Source organism: Rhipicephalus sanguineus, chromosome 8, assembly GCF_013339695.2.
Source record: "Rhipicephalus sanguineus isolate Rsan-2018 chromosome 8, BIME_Rsan_1.4, whole genome shotgun sequence".
In the NCBI taxonomy this organism is placed as follows: Eukaryota; Metazoa; Arthropoda; class Arachnida; order Ixodida; family Ixodidae; genus Rhipicephalus; species Rhipicephalus sanguineus.
Genome location: NC_051183.1, coordinates 132529899 through 132554522, shown reverse-complemented (window position 1 = coordinate 132554522; position 24624 = coordinate 132529899). Strand labels below are relative to the sequence as shown.

General features: G+C 46.8%; 1 pseudogene; it reads left to right on the top strand.

Moving 5' to 3' along the window:
- Positions 1-1859: 1859 nt before the first annotated feature.
- The window catches only part of LOC125759497 (uncharacterized), a 46415-nt pseudogene continuing 23650 nt past the window's right edge, over positions 1860-24624 (top strand).

Genomic DNA, 24624 nt, shown 5'->3' with positions numbered 1-24624 from the left:
ATTAACGAGTGGATGGATTGGAATAATAACACATTGCTATGTGAAAGACACACTAAATCGGATAATCGTGGTTTTTGCCCGGTATAGCTTCCATACCTACAAGTCTCCCAATAAAGCATGTCTGATAAGCACAAGCCTTTACCTTTACCCACTGGCGATCACCACAGCATGCGCCGTGATAAGGTAACGGTAGATGCCACGAAGGTACTTCGTGTCACCCACAGGAAGGTAAGAGGCAGCTTGTCGGTAATTCATAAGGATTTTGGATGCCAACAAAGGGCAATTCAAGCCCTACGCAGACGCATATTGGTTGGTACGCGTGGTTTTATTCTTCTGCCGTCACGATGGTGAAGCACCAAGCTTTTCCCGCGTCGAAAAGATGTTTTGCTGCACATCTTCGACACGACTGCACCTCTTTTACAGTATAGATCCAGTTTTGGAGGCTCAAAACTGGTCAGTGATCGCACCGACTTCATAGATGCACCAAGGTGAGTGTGTCCTGGTATGAGCCAGGCGTACATTGTGGCCACGCATTGGAAGCGCTCGCGCTCACCTTGGATTCATGAGACTGCAGCGGATAGTCGACTGCCGATAGCAGGCTGAGTCCTTGTACCGGAATAAGCCACGAAAACTTTTGCTTGTAAATGCAGAGAATTTCATCCAACGATAACTAGTAGAATATCCCACACAGGATGTGTATGTCTTCAGCTGACATGGCTGAACCTTGCGATCGGTGAAATGAACGCCTGGGAACTGAACCATGGTCACGCGTTCTCCTTGCCGGTAGATCGTCGACGGTGTAGATTGTCTTGCTGCAAACGAATGCGTCGTTGAGAATGAAGTACCACACGTTCTAAAACAGGCTCCCTTCAGGAAGATTTGGTTTCTTTCCCTTCCTCAGACGTTGAGTGAAGATGAGGTTGGGGAAGAGAAAAGACGCTGCTTCTGTTGCCCTAGGAACGAGCACAGCTTAGCATTTGGGGTGAGGCTGGGGGCAAGGGTGGAAGTGAAGAGGAGCAGAAGAATATGGAAAGAGGACAGCAGCAAGGATGAGAGGGGAGAAAGTAGCGTCGCCGCACTCAGTGTGGTGGGAGGAAGTGACCTTTACAGCCGGCCTTCCAGGCAATAATCTCCAATGTATTTCAGGAGTGCCTTAGTCGCGTCGACAATGAAGCAGCGCGAGGACACTTGCGCCAGTGCAGGTACGAAGAAGACGGTGCTGTCATTTCAGCTACTGATAAAGCGTATTTGTTGGTGGTTCTCCGTTTGATCATTGATAACGCCTCGTTACACTGGTGTAGCTGGAGAGGTCGAAGAAACGATGTATCATATACTGTTCTTTTCTTCTAACCCCTCGTCTTCATGTCGTGGTGCAAGCCGTGGGTTTGTACAGTGCCCCCAACAAGTTGATGTTTCCGGGAGCGCTTTGATAAAACGGCTTCTCTGAGCAATACTTCTTGCATTCGCCTCGGTGATAATCACGCAGGTGCAGTCGGAAGGGATGTTGTGGGTGTCGGAGTGCTCCATGCCTCTAGTGTCCGCACGTGGTTCTATGTTTCGCGTAGAAAGCCCTCACTAGAGAGGGTAGAACTTCTTTCTAGTCACGTGAGCGGGCGGCGCCCACAGTGGGCAAAGTGAAATGGTTTCGGATATGTCCGCCATATGGCGCTGCAGCTCGCTAGCACGCTAGCTTGTTTGTGCACGGCTAGAACTGCCAGGTGCAGTAGCCAGGCATATGCGCCATTTTTGTGCTTGTGCTGTGACTGAGCGGTTTGAACCCACTACTTCATGATGCTGTGTTGTCCAATGAAGGAGCTTTAAACAATCTCTGGTCAGCGTTCAGTTGTCGAATGTGTGACCATGCCTGCCCGTAAGGGTAGCAGGCGCTTTGTGGCACTTCGCAAGGGTGGATACAAGTCGTCGGAGGAAAAGGTGTCATTGTTGCGAGCTCCTATAGATCCTGTTCGCCTGCTGGAACGGCCTATAAACTTGAAACGAGACGAGAAGGTACTTGACAATACTTCTGTGGTGTGTTCCCGTCATTTTGATGAAAGCTACATACATGTAACATTCAAGCACGTCATCAATGGAGAGGTTGTGGAGCTTGAACGCGAACGGCCAGCGCTTACCGATGACGCTGTGCCGACCATATTCCCTGATGCACCTTTTTATTTCACAAAGCATGTTTCAAAAAAACGGAAGGAGAGAAACCTCGCTAACCACTATTCCCCACCACCGAAACGCACGGCTTTAGGTGGTGATGTACAATCAACGTCGGAAAGTTCTGCTGACGCGTTCAGTAATGTTTCACCACCGTCAGCTTTTTGCACCAAAATTGTGCCATCAAGTGACACTGGGGAACTTTTCTTCGGATGGCACATTCCTGGAGAAACATACAGAGGCGTTCTCGTTCAAAAGCACGTCACTATCACAGTGTGCTCTGAAACGATGCAGGAACAGGCGGAAACATCGTTGTGCCGTGTATGCTGCCGCAATATTAAGGTTGATGAATTTTTCGTAGCCACTGAAAGTGATGCGCTTGCGGCGTTAACGAAAGCGGGCGTGCTGTTTGTGTACCCAGGGTGTGCTATTGAGTTTCTCAAGTCCGATCAGTGCACTAAGTTTGATGCAGCGTACTACTCGCACGCATGCTCGGTTGCAAGAGCTGAAGAAAAACAGTGTTTACGTTGTAAGTACACTAGGAAGCTTTTAGCAAATCAGATGCTCGAAAGTGCCGGCAGCGACCTTCCACGCAATCTCTTCAGGTGTTCCGGACGAAAAGAAGGCTCGTGAAGGCTCCAGAAAGAGTAGAAAAACTGCCGCTTTGGAATCAATCTGTGGCAGACACGTCTTGCGAGCAAAAAATTTGCGGACTGCCACCAAAACAGCAGTTTGCTGTACGAACCTTTTTTAATGCCGTGTCCGGAAAGTCAAGCCGTGGCATGGCTTACGACAAGCTGTGGGATCTGGAATGCATCCTGATGCGGACGAACAGCCCGCAGCTCTATGAGCATATCCGAAAGCATGAAGTCATGACACTGCCACGAAAGACGCATTTGGACAAGCATTTGCAGGGATTTAAAAGCACATTCGGTTTCAACACCAAAGAGTTTCAAGCCCTGGAGCAAAAAAAAAACCAAGGACATGGATGAGTTCAGCCTCCATGGAAGACTTGTTTTTGACGAACTGAAACTATCCGGGAATATTGCATTAAAAGCGTCTGGAGAATTGGGTGGCTACGCAGACCTTTGCAGTTTCACAGAACCAGAAGACATGACTTTTCTGAGAGACCACGGATTCATCATAATGTTTCAGCGCTTCCAAGGTGGGTGGTTTCTTTTAATTGTACTCCACCAATGTCATATGTGGCTTACAAAGAGCGATGATGTGGTCTCCGTGCACTTTTTAATTTCGAAACTATGAAACAAAGAACCTTTTTCTGTCCACAACACTACAAGAATTGCATCATCTTCTTTACAGAAGAATGGACCCAGACACTTGGCGTGTTTTCTTCCAAAGGCAACGTGAAGGCCCCTCTACTTTCAAAATACTTCTTGAAGCAGTGATACTTTCCAATAAATCTGGTCTTCGCGTTGATTATTGGACGAGTGACGGTGTGCCATGGAACATAAGTCTTTTGAAGCTGCTTGGAATAATGGGTAAGTTGCCTCATTCCGTACATCATTGTTAAAGTATTAATGTTTTTCTTGCCTGCATTAGTTTAAATGATTTTGTCTCTGGTTGCAACATCATCAGTGCAAATCACATGCAAGGCGCCCCATCCCGTTGAATCAAGAAGACACCTGCTCATAATTTTGGACTTTCCACGCCTTGTTAAGTGCATGCGGAATGCATTTGTTTCCAAACGATTACAGATCCCCCAAGGCCATGTCCATGTTAATCCAATCAGGGAGGCTAGGAAAAATGACACAGTGTCCATCACACTGATAGTGATGATACAAAGCACAAGCTCATGTACAGCCATATGCTTTCTGAAAAAATGCGCGTCAACCTGGCATACCGACTTTTCAGTGAGGAGGTCCTACACGGACTTTTTTTTCTACAAGCGTGATCTGTAGGAAAAGTTCAGTACAGTTGTGCCTACGGAGGACTTCGTAATGCTTATGGAGAAGTTAATTTTCGTCATGTCGACGCGAACACCACTCAGAGACCTTCGACCAGACAAGAAAAGTGCGGAGTTCTTGGAAGATTTTATTATTTTTGTCAGTGAATTGAAGGAGCATGCAGCAAGGCATTGTGGTGGTTTTACTGCCCTGGGACTTCGCGTAACACTGAAAAGTACGCTGTCTCTTCTGGATTATGCCACTTCTAACCTCAAGTATAAGTACTTGCTTACTGCGAACCTCAGTCAGGGCAAAGTATAGTAATGTTTGGGATTGTGCTTCAGTCATTCGGATGTACTGATCATCCCACTCCAGGACAGTTCTTAATCATTATAACCTCAGCTTCTACAGCTTAGCGAGGCCACCCAGGGGTGGACATTCTCAGCCTGAGCTCATCAGTGTACTCTTGGAACCGTCTGACAAACCTCAAGAAAAAGCTGGTAAAATGACGACTCTTGTGAACAGGTTTTGGATGAAGGAATATTAGCAGAACTGCATCTACGATGGAGAAGCATAGCTCCTTGCTTCATCACAACGACTACGAGGTAAAACAGAGTGACAGCCAATTCATTACGTAGCTGGTTACGTTGTATGGACGTCCCTGAAGTAAATATGTCCCGAGGGTCCATCGTCACTATGCATTCTTCCTGCTCAGGCCATGTCGAATGATAAAGCTTCATTATCTAAATCATTTGATCATGGTGGCTTGCTTTACCCATACAAACCGCTTGAACACCTTGTGACAGAACTTGAGAACGCATTTACTGTTTTCTTAGCCGCAACAGGCTGCATGCTGAAAGCATCACCTGTTTTGTGAGCTTTATTGAAGGCAATGAACTCAAGATGGTTGGCTGCCAAGTCCACGGCCGGGAAGTGACAGCAAACATAATTAAATTTTACGCTCTTACCAGGCTGCATTTTGTTTGCCAAAGCCTCCAACAAATCTAGAAATTCGCAGAGACAAAAACAAAAGGAGGCGACACCGCCACCTACCCACAGAATCCAGAAATGCTACATCAATAATCCGCCATTCCGGACACTAGAAAAGTTTTCTAGCCTATGTAACCTTACTACGTGGTGGGGCTTTCAGTGTACCACAAGCCGTAAAGAACCCCTTTGGCATTTTTTCCTTGTACATACGACCCACTCAGAGCGGATTGAAGGACCGGGCATTGGCAGCTGCGCGCGGACTGCCTTTACGCCTGTTTCGCGAGGACCTTCGAAAGCTGCTCACCGACCAGATGGCACGACGTACCCGTACATTCTGGAATCACTAAAGACATTTGAGAGTATCGCATCTGTTATCGAAGCGCCGCCGTCGACGCAATTGGCTTACTCCACCACGCGACCTCTCGCCGCCATATTCCTTCCAATTGCTTTGGGTGCAGGCGCGTTGAATGCAGAGCGTTGGCAGATATTTAGCAGTACCACGGTCCCTAGAAGTACGTCGTCGCTTTTTTAAACGCGTCAGTCATGCAGATGCGAGTTAGTAGCTCACCAGCAACCGAACGTAATCTGGCAATGTTGTTTATTTTTGCATTCCGTGTGGGAACAATAACGTCAAAGAGTGTCGTTCTACTCGGGCCGCATAGTTGGCCGGAATGAATTTGCCATCCTCGAAGAACAATCCTTTTTGCTGTGAACTACACAAACTTTGCTGGAAAAGCTCTTATGCGACATGATACTTGACCTTTTTGGTTCGCTACGTTCCGCTATATTGAAAAGTGCATTCCTTCCTATTTGCTCGGCTGTTTATATCTCGATCTGCTGACCAGATTGTGAGTGGTTTTCAAGTTATAAGCGTGTCATGCGCGAGAGCAAAATCAAAGATTTAACAAAATAATAACTGTTTGCTGGTATACCTTGAAGGCAATTGTGGTAAGATCATTTGCCACTGCGCAAGACAGAAGCGTGGAACTCTGTTGATAAACTTGGTATTAGCCAATGTTTTAAAGCCTATTTTGTTTATTTTTTTGTTAACAAAATGTTGCTTTTGCTGCATTGTACCCTTACAATACTGTTTCGTGGGTGAGAAATAGTCACAGCAAAAAACAAATCGGTAAATCCCACGCATTAGGGAAGAGATTTCATGCGAGCTTAGGCCTGTATACACACTGTCTTGCAATAACGTGTGCTTTAATGGTTTCTGGGATGTGCTATTTCTGATCAAAAGAACGTAAAGAACTGTGCAGGGGAAGTTTTAATAAAAGTGCATTAATAAAAAAGAAAAGTTGAAACTAAAATCAGTGCAGAAACCGTACCCCAGCTGTTTACGCGCTGGAACGTAAACAAAAAACAGCAAAATATTTGCAAATGCACTGCAACTTTGGAAATACTAAGGAGACAAAAAATAAGAAGGAAACATTGAAGTAGCGTTGTGAATCATTTTATGGCCTATTTTCTACGTATCTGTTAGGAAATGACAACGTATTCGCAAAATAAGATGCATCTTACCTACCGCATGCCGATTCGCCCGCGCGTTCGGCAGATGGCGTTCCGAACCGAGACATGAATACGTCACGCACAACTTCCAATTACCGTAGACACCACTTCTATTACACTACGCCCAGTTGAAGAGCAACACGGTGCACAAGCAAGGTATGCGTCAGCGATCAATCGATGGCTGCAATGTTGAATGTTCTCGATGTTCGAGAATGCTTTCCAGTGAGCTGTGAAGTGAACCTTAACACCGACTGCAAAGCTAGCGCAAACTGTCAAGATTCACCAAGTATCGAAGTATATGGCATCTCGCACGAAGTCACTGTGCTAATGCAAGTACAAACGTTTACAGCTCCGGACCTAGCGAACACACCCAGCCGTGACACGAAAAGGTACCGGCGAAGCCACGAAGAGAGTTCGCGAGCACATGGCAACATTCGCCGCACGTATAATTAGTTACACCACTTACCGCGCAATAAATTCATAACTCCATGTCTCTAAATCACTTCGGATGTCCTCATAAGAAGCATGCACACATACTGCAGTTCCGCCGAACGTAACACGGCATTGAGGCGAAAAGATCGGTTACTTCTCAACACACGCTTGCAACGCGCCGGACGGTCTTAAAGAGAAATCGCCGCCGCCGCCCAATGCTGTCCGCGTGCACCCTTCCAGTAGTGCTCTAAGGGGCGCTATTATTGAATTCTGTTTATTCACAACAAGGTTGCGAGGATGACCAGGCAGAAAAGCTGCACTGAGCAGCTTGAGGGGAACCTGGCCACCCGATACACTGTGCGGCTCCACAGCGGTCAAACACACGATATACATAATGAATAGACTAACTAAAACAGAAAAAGGTTATTGTGGAAACATATGAAAACAAGGGGAAGAAATTAGGCGAAGTGCTAAAGACATAGGAAAAGAGAAACAAAGGAACCCATGGCAGCACAAGCAATCACATAAATACGTCGCGTAGCCTTTTTAACGACAGAGTTGATACACTGAGACCATTTTCTTTGTATAATTGATTTAGAACAGTAGGTAAACAAAACTGTAGGATTTGGTCACCGTATTTAGTTCGATCTTTGTTAACGATCCAAGGTTCTAAATGACGAAATTTGTAAAAAGATTTATGTTGCAAGGATCCCAATTTTGTTAAAGCGTTATCATTCTTAATTTTTTCTATTCTATACATGCGGCAAAGCCTATATGTGTACAAAGATTCAACTTTTATAATTCTAAGCATTGTAAACAAAGGAGCAGTATGCCAAAGATATGGCACCCTGGAGACAAGGCGTATTGCTCTTTTTTGTAATACCGTCAGCTTGTGAATGTTCTCAGCTGAAGTCGTCCCCCAGACTAGAATTCCGTATTGAACTAGGGAAAGAAACATTGAATTATATAACATCATATTAATGGATGTAGGAAGATAGTTACAATGGCGACGCATAGTACCTATTGCTCTAGATAATTTACTAAGTGATTCACTTGGCAATCCCACGACATAGTTTCAGAGAAATGTACGCCAAGCGATTTGAAAGACGATAGTATTTCTTTTTCAGTATATTTAATTTATTTGGGGTTAGTTGAAATTGTTTGTTACGTGGATGAAACATCACTGCCTTTGTTTTTTCTACATTATTCTTAAAACAATTACTTGTCGGCCATTTTTGTATACTTGCAAGCGTCTTATTGGTTCGATTTGACATTTCAGAACCTAAGTCACCATCAGAAAACGGACTTGTATCGTCTGCGTAAGTTATGTACTTAGCAGATGGATCAAAACTGACTATGTCATTGATGTACAATATGAAGAGATACGGATCCAATATGCTCTCCTGTGGGACGCCTGTTCTTACAGATTTCAACTCCGATTATTCCCCGGCTATATCTACGAACTGTGATCTGTGCCGAAGGTAGGACGTAATAAGAGAATGAGCTACGCCGCGAATACCGTAGCGATCAAGTTTTTTAAGCAAAATATCATGACTGATAAGGTCAAAGGCCATGGAAAAATCGAGAAAAATTCCAAGCACCATTTTCTTTTCCTCAAATTTTTGCAATATAAACTCCTTTTGGGTCATTAGGGCTAATTCAGTTGACCTGTTTTTTACGAAAACCGAACTGTGCAGGACTTATGATACCAAAGTGGTCAGTAAACGAACAAAATCGCGCTAAAATCACTTTCTCTAAACCTTTCGAAAAAACAGGCAACACTGATACAGGGCGGTAAGTTGAAAGATCATTCTTGTCGCCTATTTTGAATATTACTGTCACCTTTGCCGTCTGCATGCTACGACGGAAAACACCTGTTGACAAACACAGAGTAAAAATGTACTCTGGGTAAGATGAAATTATCTCTATGACGAATTTTACCGGCGCTGTTTGAATACCAAATGCATCAGTGGCTCTGCTGTTACGTAGTGACAAGAATGAAGAAATAACTTCTTGCGTTGTAACACCCCTTAGGAATAATGACTGCTTATTAGGTGAATTCATGTATGAAAGGTCGATACCATCACATGCCTGACCAAGGGACAAAAAAAATCGTTAAAAGCACTAGCAAGATCAACCCCTTTTAGTTCATTGCCGTCTTTTATGACTGGTAGTTTTTTCAAGCGCAGTCCCAGTTATTGAAGAAAGTGTCCTCCAAATTTTATCAGGGCGTCCTGCAGATGAGTTGAAGATATTAAAGTAATAGTGCTTCTTAGCAACCCTTCATTGTTTTGTGACGTAGTTCCTATATTCTTTAAATGCTTTTAATGCTTCCGGTGATTTAGTTTCTATAAGTGAGCTGTACAACCTGTCTCTTATTTATAAGTTTAAGCAGGTGCTTATCTATCCATGGTTGGCGACATTTCTTTCTCTGCTTTAAAGTTTTTAACGAGAAACATGCGTAGTATGTTTCCATAAATAACAGCATAAACTTGTCATAAGCCGTATCTGCATTTTTTTCTCTATACACATCATCCCATCTCGCACTGGCAAAACGTTCTCGGAATGCATTCAAGGTGTTAGTATTTACGAGCCGATAAGAGTACGCTTCATGTACTTGTTTTTGTTTTTCAATTGCGGCAGCAATGGATATAAACACAGGTAAGTGGTCACTAATTGCGTGTACTAAAACGCCAGGTTTTACAGAAGACACATCAATGTTAGTCAAGAACAAGTCTAATGCAGTTTCACATGTTGCCGTAACTCGCGTAGACGGAGTTATAACATTTTGACAGAGATGAATATTTAGGAGAGATTCTAATTCTAATTTCATCCTATTCTGGGTAATCATATTTATGTTTACACTCTAAGAAAAAAAAGAGTATGCGAGACTCTTTTCGGAGAGTTCTGACTTGCCACGTATAGGACTCTCTTTAAATTGTCACCGTGACTCTCTTGGTGGGTCAGGGCCGGCTCGCTCTAGGAGAGTCCCCTGACTCTCAAGGAAGAGTGCAAAGACTCTCATCCGAAGGATCATGTTACCACTTATAGGGTGTCAGATGACTCTTGCCGGTAACACTCCTACGGGGGATAAGTGACCCACACCGAAGCGTCAAGCGACTCCACAATATTTTAAGCTACTAATTTACCCTTGCTCTAGTTTTGCGCGACTACTGTTGAAAATAGTGGAGTATTCATTTTAAGCAAGTGCAATAATACTTGCCGTTCTGCCCAGCGACTGAAAAAAAAGAATTGTTCAGTTTTAGCATTATTTTATTAAAACTCGTCAAAACAACACATATTTTTCAGCAAAGTTATATAGAAGGCGCAAAAAGATGGTCTGATTTCCAATTGAGAAGTTTGGGTATTCCTCATGTACATGCTTCTATGAGTATAGCCAACTAAAACATGACCGATGTGCGTTGTGTCATATAGTGCAAAATAAACTGAAGAAATGGGCATCATGTTTCAATGTTTATTCCTTATGATTAAGAATAAATCAAAAAGTGGTGACGGCTGGAGGCATCAGACTTGTGGCTTGCTAGGCTGTCGCTCCTGTTCAGCGTGGGCACCATGAAAAACGGTATCTGAAAAGCAGCACGTGACACACGCATTATTTTTATTTAAAACCACCCTTTGTTCAACACACCGTTATTGTACACACATCTGCCACGAGTGTTTAATTCAAATTTCCCAAACAAAAACGAATTTTCACGTAAACGGCAGCGGGAACCTCGTCTCGCAATAGGCACCGGCTATACACGAAAGAAAGAACTTATTTTCTGAGAGATCGCTTCAAAATTTGGTTTCAGAATTAACACGGTTTCGCGCCGGCTTACCCCGACACCCAAGCACATCCTCCGGCAGTCAGGGGCACGCCCTGAGCGGGTACTGACCGCATGTTTTACAAACGTAACCCATACTCAGATAAACACAGATCAGACATGTCATATGCTAGAATTAGCACGCATAACTCCCACAATCACGTACACTCACTTCATTCTGTTACATCGTCATCGCAGATGTTGGCAAACCATGAAAACAGCAAACAGTAACAAGGAACAATGTGCACGGCGGCGGCCGCAACAACGGGCACCGTCGAAAGTCTAGCATTTTCGCTTTACCAGCGAGGCGTGTCCAACTTGAATGACTACCGCGTACGTTCTGGAAGCCACCGTGCTATATCTGCACCTCAAATTACCGTCTTTAAGGCAACAAAAACCATTATATATAGTGCGTCTGAGCGTTCTGTACACAGGCTTTTTTCTTTCACGTTCCCACGCGCGGAATCACGCAGCACACTCAAGGTCGATGGAAATTTTATTAGGAAGTAGACTAAAGTGCATCTCAAAACGACATCTTGCACCTTCAGTAGTGCATTTATCAAGTAACCCTTGATAATTGTTTGCATCGCTCACTTTATGGGAGCTTGTACAGCAACGCGCATAACGGTGGCAACTCGTTAGCTGACAGCTTTAGTTGGGCATCCGCAACAGCCCCGCGGACACTGGCTGCTGTTGGAAATGGCTGGCAGATAACTTCCGCAGAGCTGCTGCAGACGCCCAGCTAAAGCTCTATAGTTAGTACCTACGAAAGCAGTACACTCACCGTTAACTGGCGCCCGTTGTCCGTGTCGGCAGCTCCGTGAATATTGCGCCCTCCATGCGTCACTACGTGCACGAACCGGCGTGAACACCACCGAAGACGCACATGAACATGAAATATCAAGACACGCAACCAACGCAACACGCGCAACCAACGCAACGCATTCCAATAGACGACGAGACTGAGACGACTGAGAGAGAAGGCAGAAGCGGCGCGGCACCCCGGCGCCGACCCCTTCTCTGTCGGCAAGCGCGCGATATTTGTGGCGTACATGGCGGCTCTTTCATGGCGGAAGCCAAGGGAAACGCGCTTCAGGACCGTCCAGTGACTCCTTCCGAAATGCTAACTCTTTTTCTCTACATGTACAGTACTCACGGATTTAAACAGGACACTCGGAGCGTGTGGCCGCCGGTACATGCAGTGCCGCTCGTGGGTACTAGTGGAACCAAGGTGTTGCATTGTGGTATAGAGCGAGGGAGAGAACATCTACGCCGCAGACTTGTTCCTTCCGGTTGCCAGCGAGCCGCCCTGCAGTTCACCACACTGCCAGAGGGGCGCTGCAAGGCCTGCACGCTTTCTCATGCCGAACGAAATGGCTTGCCAGTGCACGCTTCCTATATTGCGGCGCGAGCTGAGGACGCGTTAGTTAGACGCGCTTTGGCGATGCGGCACACATGCTGCGCAAGTAATAAACCGGATCCAGCTAAGCGGCTGCGCCTTACTTGCGTTCGTTGATGCTACATCGGTCGCTGCTTGCGACACGATGTCGAACATGGGCGAAGAAGGTGGGAAGAACATACATTATTTTACTTCTCCGCGATTTGTGACTGCGATTGATAACCGCGACATTAGCGGGCCCTCCACATGAATGTTGGCAGAATGCAATGCTTACATGCACGCTGTAAGGCGCAATCTCTTAGCTCAGTCCTGTGTCTTACTTGCACAGCATGCGTGCGGCATCGTTAAAGCGCATGTAACGAGAGCGCCCGTTGCTCTCACCGCAATATACGAGGTGCGCACTGGCGAGTCATTTCAGTCGGCATACGAAAGCGCGCAAGCGTTGCAGCGCCACGCTGGCAGTGTCGTGACAGTGAACTACAGGCCGGCTCGTCGGTGACCGGAAGGAGCAATTCTGCTGCACAGATATTCTCCCCCTCGTTCTATACCAGAATGCAACAGCTTGGTTCCATAAGCGCCCACGAGCGGCGCTGCATGCACCGGCGGGCACGCGCTCCGAGTGTCCTGTTTCAATCCGTGAGTACTGTACCTTCCAAAAGGGCTCACATGGACGCCCGAAGAGAGTCACGGTTCCATGACCCTCTTTTGACTTTTTTTATTTCTTAGAGTGTAGGTCATCTCCAAGAACTATTACGTAATTATTATTGTTAACAAATTCTAACAGGGAATCTAAATACGATAAAAACAGCAAATAATTTTCCGATGGAGGCCGGTAGCAAACACAAAAGATTATATTGCTACATTTAACTACGACAGCGTCATAGTGATGATTAGTACAACAGAATTCAAGCTCAGAGGTAAATGAATTTGAAACCAGCATTGGAACACCTCCCCTACGTCTATCACGGCAGTTCATGTAAAAAGATTTGTAACCGGGGAAACTATACACATCTTCTGAAGCAAAGCATGTTTCCGAAAACATCGCAACACGAAATCGACAGTCTGTTTTACCAAAAAAGCAGTCAAGTTCATCTCTCTTGTTTCTACCAGATCTAAGGTTAAAATGTATGCAACTGTAGCAATTCGTACCGTGGCTTCGCATGATAGTATCTAAGTCAGAGAAATTTACTCGGTCCATGAAAAACAACACACGTTAGAAGATAAGTTGGCTATCAACATTCAAGTGCTGGAGAGTTTATCAAGGTCAGCCGTGCAGGAGATGACAACCGCAGATTCGTTTTCTTGCTTTCGAACAAGAACTTTCCCGTTCGCATGGCACGCGAAGCGATAATCCTTTGCATTTGCCCATTCTCTGACGTCACGCAGCAGTTTCCGGTTCTGTATGGTTATGTTTTCACAGACTGAAACGTCAGAGCGCATGTTTCGCAAAACTTTGCGTTTTTCGATCCATCTGTCTCGCAGAGAGAGGTGTGAAAATCGGACAATGATTCCAGGTGCTTTGCCCTGTCGCGAAGGCAACCTGTGTACCGCCTCGACATCAGTAGCGGTCAGCTCTGACAAGCTCACCAATTCTGCTACTTCATTTAGCTTTGTGATGAGATTTTCGTTATCAGTTACTGGTATTCCATGCACTTCAACGTTAAGCTTCCTGCTGCGCCATTCAAAATCGTTTATAGATGCCTTGAGTTGCTGAATATCGCTTGGGTTTGCATTTCTTTCGAGCTTACAGACTTTTTTCTTCAAGTTGGTTAATTCTTTTTCCTGGGCAACTTGACAACTCAGTATGTCATCGTATTTTTGAGACATTAGCTGCATTGAAGCCTTGACTTCTTCAACCTGCTCTGGCAAGTTGGTAAGCATGTCTAATTTGCGAGTTATCTCTGACAAGACGACTGAAAGGTCGGTATCCATCGCCGGTTTAGGTTTTGGTGCTCTGCACACCGCACATCGCCACGCCCTACGCCCACTGTCGCCTTTACTTTTATATATTGCTTCACTGCAGCCAGAACAATGGCCGAGATGGTAGCCGTACTCACATTCGGAGCATTTCATGAAGCGTCCATCTGGAGGAAGGGAGTCGCTGCAGGAGCGGCATTGCATCTACATTGGCCCACTAAGTGTACACACAGTGCAAAGAGTACCAAAACGCCAAAGCACTTGACCCCAAAACAAGTATCAACACGGTGGTAACGGGGGTGGTGGTGGCAAAAGATATAGGGCAAGTATTTTAGTCAGGAATGAACTTGAGTGTACCAACCTGCAAAAGGTAGAATATAGATGTAAGGGGGCGTCCTTCCACCACCGCCGTCACCGCCCGTGTGAGCTGGGTAAGCTTGACCGTCACGAGCGCAGCCAGCACAGCCAAGATGAATAAATGTTCGTGACGTCATTGGGGGCAACAATCCTTGATGACGGCGCAGCACTTCGTGCTGAGTTCAGCTACAAAAGGTAGAATATAGATGTAAGGGGGCGTTCTGCCACCACCGCCGTCACCGCCCGTGTGACGGCGGTGGTGGTGACACAGCGAAGGGCAGAATGGCATCCGAATTCGTGTCATCGGCGGCGACGTATGTGCATTGAGAGCATGTCACCGAGAGTGCGGTTAAAGCGTTCGTTTAGGCCATTCGTCTGCGCGTGGTAAGCAGTAGTTCTGCGTTGAACAGCATGACACTCTTTCAGAATGGCTTCGACGACTTCCGACAAGAAGACACGGCCTCGATCGCTGAGAAGTTCCTGGGGTGGACCATGACGCTGCATGAATCGGTGTAGCCGGAAGGAGGCAACATCGCGCGCTGTAGCCGCTGGGAGGGCGACGGTTTTGGCCTATCTCGTTAAACGGTTAACAGCGACGATGGCCCAGCGGTTACCAGCCGACGTCAGAGGAAGTGTTCCATACATATCGATGCCCAAACGCCCAAACGGACGGTTAGGGCAAGGTAATGGTTGCAGGCCGACTGGTGACACGTGCTTTAACCCTTTCAGACGCCATCTATGAAGAACTGTGTCTAAATGTGTCAAATCGATACAACGTTATTTCAAGGCACTCAACATTCTATTGCAGGAAAAATAATGTCATAGTATGTTCATTTATGTGTGTTATAGCAACTAATCCTAATTAAGTTGTATTTAAATATCTATTTATCCTGAAGTCAGTGATGCTATGTTTTGGCATAAGTAGAATGAAATCTGAGGCTCGAAATATAGTGCAAGTTCATTTTTGGTTATGCCTAGATTGAGCAAAGAAAAATTATACTTTTCACATGACTAGCAGGAAGCGGCACGCCGAATGACTCGTCGAACGGGGTAGTGCCGTCAGCAAAGTGATCATTTGCAACAGTAGAATCCATAATCAAGTTAAATGAAGACAAACTTATTATGCAGGAAGTTCAATTCATCCAAAGCTCGATATAGCTCGCTCTTTCTTAGCCCCTAGTTAATACAAATAGCAAAAACAAGTGGTGTACACAGTTGTGTACATAGCGTGTCAAAGGGTTAAAAGTTTTCGGCGTTGGCAATCGGGGCAGGAGCGGACGAACTTCTGCACGTAGAGGTACATCCCTCGCCAGAGGTATCGTTGTCGAATGCGGTGGTAAATTTTCGATACCTCAGAGTGCGGGCATTGCGGATCAGAGTGGAAGGACTCGGATATTTTAGAACGCAGACTTCGGGGTATCACAAGTACCACTGGCGGCCGTCGCGTTGTAATTGCGTCGGTGCAGTAGCTCGTCACGAATGTCGAAATGGTGGGCTTGACGACGCAACGCGCGAGTGGTTAGTGTTGCCGACGGATCAGTGAGCAAGTCTATCACCGAGGCGATCCATTTATCCTTGCGCTGCTCGGTAGCGATGGTGTGAACGTCGATGGAAGAAACAGCAATGTGAGATACTGAGCATGAGGCATTGTCGTCAGGCAAGGGGGAGCGCGAGAGGGCGTCGGCGTCAGCATGCTGGTGTACGTTGCAGCACAGCACGCGCATGTCGTAGTCTTAAAGGGGCCCTGCAACACTTTTCGAGCATGCTCAAAAAGCGCTGCCGATCGGTAGTCGAGGCTCCCGAGAACACGCGAGCCAAATATTATAGCGATGCGCACGGCCTGGAATTTACAATAAATTCTCAAAGTCAGCTGAAAATCGCTCCCTCTTCTCTCGACAAATGATGTATTAGTCCTCAAAATATGACGCGATTGTCGGCAGTTCCACCATAGGCTGATGTTATAATCACGATAACACCCTCATTATTACTTTCGTTGTTAATTTTGAGTTCAATAAGTAGATAATATGTATGTTTATATTATGTTATCGCGTTAAAAACACCGAACAAACATTAATATTAGCACTTCCGGTCTCACCGACAGCTCGTCTGCTCGTAGTTGCGTGGTTCCGTTTTCTTCGCCATGCGCAGTGCCGAAAACGTGAATATTTCTGTGCTTTTGACCATCGCCGGTTGCCGTTGAGAGTGGCAGCCGTTCGAGTGTTGCCTCGTCAGCTGAGAACTGCATCGTCGGCACGTTCTCACGACCGACCGAGGCACGGGCGCAGCGTGTCTCCGATAACAATGCTGGCGTCCGGTAATGGCGGCGCTTCGGGGTCGTCTGCCAGTGCCGTCTTACGAGGCGGTGTATCGGAGTATGGGCCGAAACCGATCTCAGCTGTCATTCGTCCCAAACGAGCGCGCACGTTTGCTTCCATGGTTGGCAGAGCGATGAAAACACTACGGCGTTCGAGGTGCACACCCAAAATCACCAAACCGACGCGCAGTTTTCAAGCACGCGCGATACACAGCGCGATCGACTCCGCTCGACGAGAACGACGCAAGCCGACCGGAAGTGGCGGCACAGACCACGTGGTTGCGCCGAGACGCCAGAGAGAAAAAAATGAAAAATATGCCGCCGGCGCTGACGTCGCCTCCTCGCACCTCCGTCCTCCCTCCCTCCCCTCACGCCGCGCGCAGCTTTCCGCGCGCTCGCTGCCATGAGTTGAGAGAGAAAGCGGCGGAACGTGATCTCTATAATTTGGTAACACCACTTAGGCTTGACGGATTCGAAAAAATTTTGCGGCATATGGCTCGTGAAGAGCCATACGTCAATAATGGGACTATTCCAACATAACAAAGAAAGGTGTTGCAGGGCCCCTTTAAAGGCTACGTGCCCAGCGGGCGAGACGGCCCGAGGGATCCTTAACTGACGATAGCCAGCATAGTGCGTGATGGTCGGTGACGACATCAAATGGGCGACCATACAAATAAGGTTGAAATTTTGTAAGGGCCCAGATGATCGCCAGGCACAACTATTTCCGTGACGGTGTAATTGGTCTCGGCTCTAGTAAGCGCACGACTTGCGTATGCTACGACATATTCGGGGAATCATGGTTTGCGCTGCGCAAAAACAGCGCCGAGGCCTACAATATTGGCGTCCGTGTGTACCTCCGTCGGGGCCGTAGGGTCGTAGTGGCGTAGTATGGGAGTTGATGTCAACAAACGACGGAGCTTTGCGAACGCGTCGTCGCACTCGAACGACCACGAATGTAGCGGTCCGTTACTTCCAAGGAGCTTCGTCAGCGGTGATATCTGTTGTGGCGGCGGACGGTGACCGACGGCGAGGGCCCGACGACTGGACACGAGATGCGCCGTGTGCCGGCACGGCCCGCGACACGAGCAGGAGAAGTGAGAGTCCTGAGCCCGCGGAAGCCCGACAAAGACTGAGCCAGCCAGCGGCCGTTTATTCGAAATATGACACAACGGACACGCGTGCACACGCGATTGGCTGCTTGTTATCACGTGTGCCTTACAGACGGCATCTGCCGACAATACAATGCACTAAGGCGCACTCTCAGTCCGCGCGCCGTTCACAGATGGCGCCACTGCACCACAATATCATGGTGGCAAAGTTGCATATGAAGAGTCGGAAATATGAGCACAGTCCTACGAAACTGCGCAGTTCATTGACGGGCGTAGGTTTGGGAAATTCTGCCACGGCCCGAAACTTGGCCGGATCGGGAAAAATTACGTCCTTGGACACAACGTAGCGTAGGATTGTCGGCTGCCGTGCTGCAATTCGGCACTTCTACAGATTAAGTTGGAGGTCGGCGTTGCTCAAACGCGTCAAAACATGCCGCAGACGTTGAAGATGCGTGAAGAAGTCCGGAGCGAAATCGACGACGTCATCCAGGTAACACAAGCACGTGTGCCATTTCAGGTAGCGCAGAACAGTGTCCATCATGCACTCGAAGGTCGCGGGCGCATTAGACAGACCACACGGCATGACGTTAAACTCTTATAGGCCGTCGGGCTTGACAAAGGCTGTCTTCGGTCGAGCGTCATCAGCCATGGGTACTTGCCAGAACCCTGAGCCCCAATCGAGAGATGAAAAGTATTCTGCTCCTTGGAGGCTGTCACTTGCGTCGTCGATTTACGGCAGTGAATAAACATCCTTCCGAGCGTTCTTGTTGAGCCGTCGGTAGGCCACACAGAACCGCACAGAACCGTCCTTCTTGGCAACGAGAACAGGAGACGCCGATGGGTGGTCCGATGGTCGAATAACGTCGCGTCGAAGCATATCGTCGACTTTCTCATTAATTACCCGACGTTCTGTGGGAGACACGCGATATGGGCGTTGCAGCAGTGGTGGTTGGGTGCCAGTGTCGATGGGATGCGTAACTGCGGACGTGCGGCCGAGAGAAGTTTGCCCGACATCGAAAGAAGAACGAAATTCTGCCAACAGGCACAGAAGCTGGGAACGCTGGAGCGACGTAAGGTTGTCAGCAATCGAGGGACCAAATACATCAGCGGGAGTTGAATCAGACGTGCAAACAGCACTGATGGTACGGGAACTGGTACAGTGCGAGTCATCGGGTGCGTGCCGAACTTGTGTGTTTTCGAGGGGCACCACTCTACCAAGACACTCCCCTCGCACCAACGTAACATTGTGTGGGAATGGGTTCGTAACAAAAAAAGCGGTGCTACCCTGAGTGACTTGCACGGTCGCGAAAGGTACCAGCAACCCTTTCATAGTGCAAGCGCGGTCAGACGGTGAAAAGAGTGCAATGATGTCGCATAGACAGGCGCAGTAAACTAGCACGACCGTCGACGAGATTTGGAGGCACCAGGGCTGGGCAGAGATACTCGGAAAAGTATTCCGGATTAGAGATATCAAACTACATTGACTGGAAGCCTAAAATACAGATACTGAGATACATTTGTCTTTAACGTAAATGGATATTCCGGAGATACTTTCGCAATAAGGTGAAAAGAGTGTTCCGGAATACAGATACAGCAATACAGATACTGGAATACTTTTATTTATTTCAAGGATGCTCCTACTTCGCAAAGACATTTATAAGAGCAGCATAATGTTCTAAGTAAAGTTGCAGCGCATTAATACTTTCAGTTCATTTATGCTTTTATTACAGTACCCTAAGCGCCACTAAGACATTATAGAGAGTGGGGGGTTAAAAAGTACTTAATTAGCAATAATGACAATTACACGTTTTAATTGTAATAAAAAGTAGACTATTTTGCAACAAGAGTAACTACCATTGGCCAATGAAATCGACATACTTGGTGACAAAAACATGTGCTATGCTACAAGTAACATAGTTCAAGCAAATCGCTCGAATCACTAATGAACACCAGTGAATTGAAAAAAAAGTATACATTTATTTTGCACATAAGATCTGCTTTGCTGACGCGGTTGCTGTGTAAGCATCTCAAATAGGTTGTCTTCTTGACAGCGTAGGTTCGGCCTCGACATAAGACTAGCGAAAGAAGAAAACCCTCTCTACCGCTGCAGACGAGCACATATTCATCTTATAGTGAAGAAATACTGCCTGTATAGCCGGATAGTTCTGTAGCGTGGCGATATCTGTTCTCTGTTTATCTAGACACCGAAGCACTTCCGCCCTCACGTGGTTTGTCCTGACCGTTCAGAAGCCGAAGTCCGTCCCCATCCTCGGAATCCTGAGCCGTCTGGACCGGTCTGCGCTGGGTCAGACGGCTAAGGATTCCGTTGCCCATATAGGCCGGGCATAACTACCTATGCGCAATGTAACCAAATACGTAAAAACTGCACACTTCAAACATTGGCTTTCTAAAATGACGCTGTTTGGGGGTAAGAGGGTTTAAGCCATCCCAAGTCGCTTATGCCAGCTCTCCAAAGAGATGTGGAAACAGGGACAGCTGCTCAGAGCGCCCCAACAGAAACTACAGCAAGCACTCGTCGTATGGGCCGAAAGGGTCACTTTTCAATAAAGCTGTCACCACCAACGACGCTACAACACCCACTTCAGCAAGCTGCAACAGACGAAGTCGGCTCCGGCGGTGGGGGAGCCTGGCACCACAAAAGACCGTTTCACGCTTGTGATCAATTAGGAACGCAGCCGGACACGCTGAGAGGTGGCTGAATGTGCGACAAAGATAGCCATCTTCTAGTCACTTCCGCCGCTACAACGGGAACTGCTTTTCAAATTGCCGCCGCCTTGAGAACTCCACTCACTAGACACATTGCAAAGCCAAGGCACCATCCACGCATGGGGTCACGAAGTAATGGCTTGCCACCCAAACAAAATAGGTGTGCTGCACTAGCCTTGAGAGACGGCGACTTTCATCGGCAGAGGGACAACACTGCCTCCACGATTCTGCCGTCTGTGGTGTCGCGCGCTTTACCACATAGGCTATTCTGTGCATGAGGGGAAACCATCGCCGCCCTTTCTGTCGGCGACCGGCGGTGCGTCTTTGCTTGTCCTAGCACAAAAATGAACAAAGAAAACCATCATTCCCCCTTGGAAGCACACCTCAACTCATTTCCAACAAAAAACGAAAAGAGATACTCGTGCCCTGCATAGTGTCGCGATACAAACTATACATCGTAAAAGTATTTCACTACTAGATACAAATATATTTATCAAGTGTATCTCGATATGGAAATACAGATACTCGAAAGTATCTTTGAAATACTATGGCGATACTCCTGTACCGCGATACTGCCTAGCCCTGGGAGGCATTCTGGCATCGTCTATGACGAGGATCTTGGTCAAAGCCAATGGACTGTATGCTGGCGTCAAATATGGCAACGGTGAGAGTTCGATGGCGGCTGGTGCGCAGTGAATTATGGCGTCGTAGCGGGAGAGAAAATCCCATCTCAGGATGATGTCGTGGGACCATGCAGCAATTATGATGAACTCGACGTCGTACAGAACGTCTTGAATGACGACGCTAGCAGTGCATACTGCTGTAGATCTAATACTCTGGGAGCTGGCGGTACGGAGGGACATCCCAGAAAGTGGCGTCGTCACTTTTCGGAGTAAGCGGCGATGCTTTGCGTCCATAACGGATACGGCGGTCCAGTGTCGATAAGGGCCAGACACGGAAACACCATCCACAAACACGTTTATGACATTCGATGGACTTCGCTGAGGGCTTTTACAGTTCGATAGCGTCGCAGCCCTTGCGTCGTGGACTGCGATGAATAGTTTTACTGCTCTCGCGCGACAGAACGTGGCCGCATTGGGGACAGTGAGCTACGTCGTGGAGACGGAGAGCGGCGAGTGGATGGCGCTGGGCGTGACGTCGGTGACATAGGCGGGTCGTAGAATGCACGGCTGGACTGGCTGGTGGCGAGTGACGCAACTCGAGGCGGCTGCACGCGATGGCAGTAACGTGCCGCGTGACCGGCATAACCGCATGCGAAGCAGATGGGCCGATTTTCGGGTGTGCGCCATCGGTTCGCCGGGGCAAGTGCCGCCCATGTCGCAGGATGCGATTGACGGAGCGGCTGCTGAAACGACTGCATGGTGGGTTGCAGTCGGGGCCTAGGGATGGCGGCAGCATATGTAGCCGGCACGCCCGCTTCGAAGGATGGAGGTCTAGCGCCGGCTTCGGCGTAACTCAAAGGTGCAGCCTTTGACACCGGGGTATGTGGTAGGTGTGGGAGCCGGCATTTGGTGAGCGGCATCTTGAGGCATGATATATAGCAGGGTACGGGAACTTAGCTCCAGGGGCATCGAATGGGAGCACTGCACTCTTCAATAATTTGTTAAGCTATTTAGTGGACGGCACTCAGCGACAATGCGCAAAGTCAAGGCAAAAGCACGGATTCTGGGCGCGAGCGGGGTTCAGAAGAGGACGACCCACTAGAAGCCGCTAGAGAGCGCAACCGTTAAACAGTACCAAGGCTTCGCCACAATCTATCTATCTATCTATCTATCTATCTATCTATCTATCTATCTATCTATCTATCTATCTATCTATCTATCTATCTATCTATCTATCTATCTATCTAACTATCTATCTATCTATCTATCTATCTATCTATCTATCTATCTATCTATCTATCTATCTATCTATCTATCTATCTATCTATCTATCTATCCGCCTACGTCTGGCTGCTCTCATGATCGCCTCCTTAACATGGTGCACACAAAAATTGACTGGGAGTCGGGTGAATGAGCGTCGGGTGAATGAATGAATATGAATGTCGGGTGATGACATGAATAACGTGAAACTCCTGTCGCGTACGTCGTCAGACCCTTTCCTAGAGACACGTGTGGCACATACGCGTTTACCACGGGCGGCGGTGTACGGGTATGCGCCACAGCTGATTGACAGTTTATACCTGGCCAGGAATGGTGAGAACAGACACCGGTAATTTAAATGCGGGATCGTTAAGAAAAACCGATATCTGCAGCGTTGACCCGGCGAATGGAAAGGATGAAAATTAGGATCCTAGCAGGAATCGAACCCAAGCATTCTGCGTGGCCAGTGCTGGGCAGTATTGAAGATACATGTATCTTAGGTACTATCTTAGATACTATAAGGGTATCTTGTATCTGTATCGCGATACGTCTCGAAAGAAAAGTATCTGTATCTGTATTTCAGATACATTCGATAATGTATTGTGTATCTTAAGATACAAGGTACTTCAGCGCAGCAAAACTGAGCGAAACAATAATCGCTGGCCAAGCTCCGCTTCTAAAGCTGTTAGTAGTGCCACTGAGCCATCTGTATAGGTCTCAGGGCATGGACGCAATTTTATTTTTCCGCCAGAGTACCCCAGTGAGGGCGGAAGATGAAGAAGATAAGCGTGTGGACGTGAACGCCCAGCCCACGTACCTTTTGTATGCTCGATTTTTTTTTTCTTTTTAGTTAGGACAATGTCGGGACACTTGCTCTTAGCCACTGTCCTGCACCGCGTCCATCGCGCAAATTCTGATGTTGCTACACTGTCGTTATTGAAGATACTCTTGCGTCTTACGTCTTGCTCCGTAACGAAATGTGATGCTTGCAAGAATGGAGTTCCTTTGTGTGACATGAATATTACATATCAGCGATTTCAAGGATCCCGTGGATGTAAGTTTGACTTGCATGCCATGAAATAACTTATATGCAAATCAGAATCTAACAACTTTAGCACCACTGGTACAGATGCTAGATCTAAAAGAGCAAGCGTTTACCTAACAAAAATATCTTGGCGTACAGTATTTTTCACTTCTTTCTACATTTATTCAAAGAATTTATGAAATCTGAATATTATTATCAGTAAAAGTGCTTTCGTAGCTGTCATTTTGCATCCCTTGCATTACCTAAGTGTCTGCACTGTTTTTCCGGTTTGGTCACTGCCTTTGTCTTTTGTAATGCGCTCCCAAAATAAGATCTCTGCTTTATTCTTTTAACTGTCCACTTTATTTCCACTACTGTTTACACATTTACACCATACCAAGCCGATTTTGAAAACAAATATAAAATGTGTGGGCGTACCTTGAGTAAACAGTACAAAACATTCTGCTTACCGCTTAGGAAAATAGCGAAATTGAGTTTGCATTACAATATTGGAAATCATTAGAAGCCATCTTAAAGATGTTAGGAAGGGGATTCGAGAAACGTTGTTTTACTGAATGTTCTGTTTTGCTCAAGAGCGTCCCAACGATCCGTTTGAAGCAATTTTCCATAGGCACTGAATTTTCTATTGTCTCAACAGGTAAATTGATAATACTTCATGCTCATAGCTATTAAGGGCGCCGTCTGTACTGTGTTTCTGTAGTCATTCAATGTGAATGTTTGACACACAACCACCTCTCTATTTTACTTATATTTGTTTTCCTGTTTCAGGCTTCTTCAAATATTTTTCGCATTACTAATCGCCAACTAATGGGAGCTACAAGTGGCAATAGCGCGAAAAGCGGCGTTGTGCTGCGACGCTTTATGGAACTATACAATACTTCTGAGACGTTTCTGTGTTGCACATGTTCTCTCGTTGAAGAAAGATTGCTAAAACGATTGCACGTTAGTGAGTATATCAACAAAGAATCCCTTACGCCAGCCGATAAGTAGAATACGAAAATTCATTGCAGTTTTACGTCATTACGTATACACCAGGGGTCTCAAACTCAGC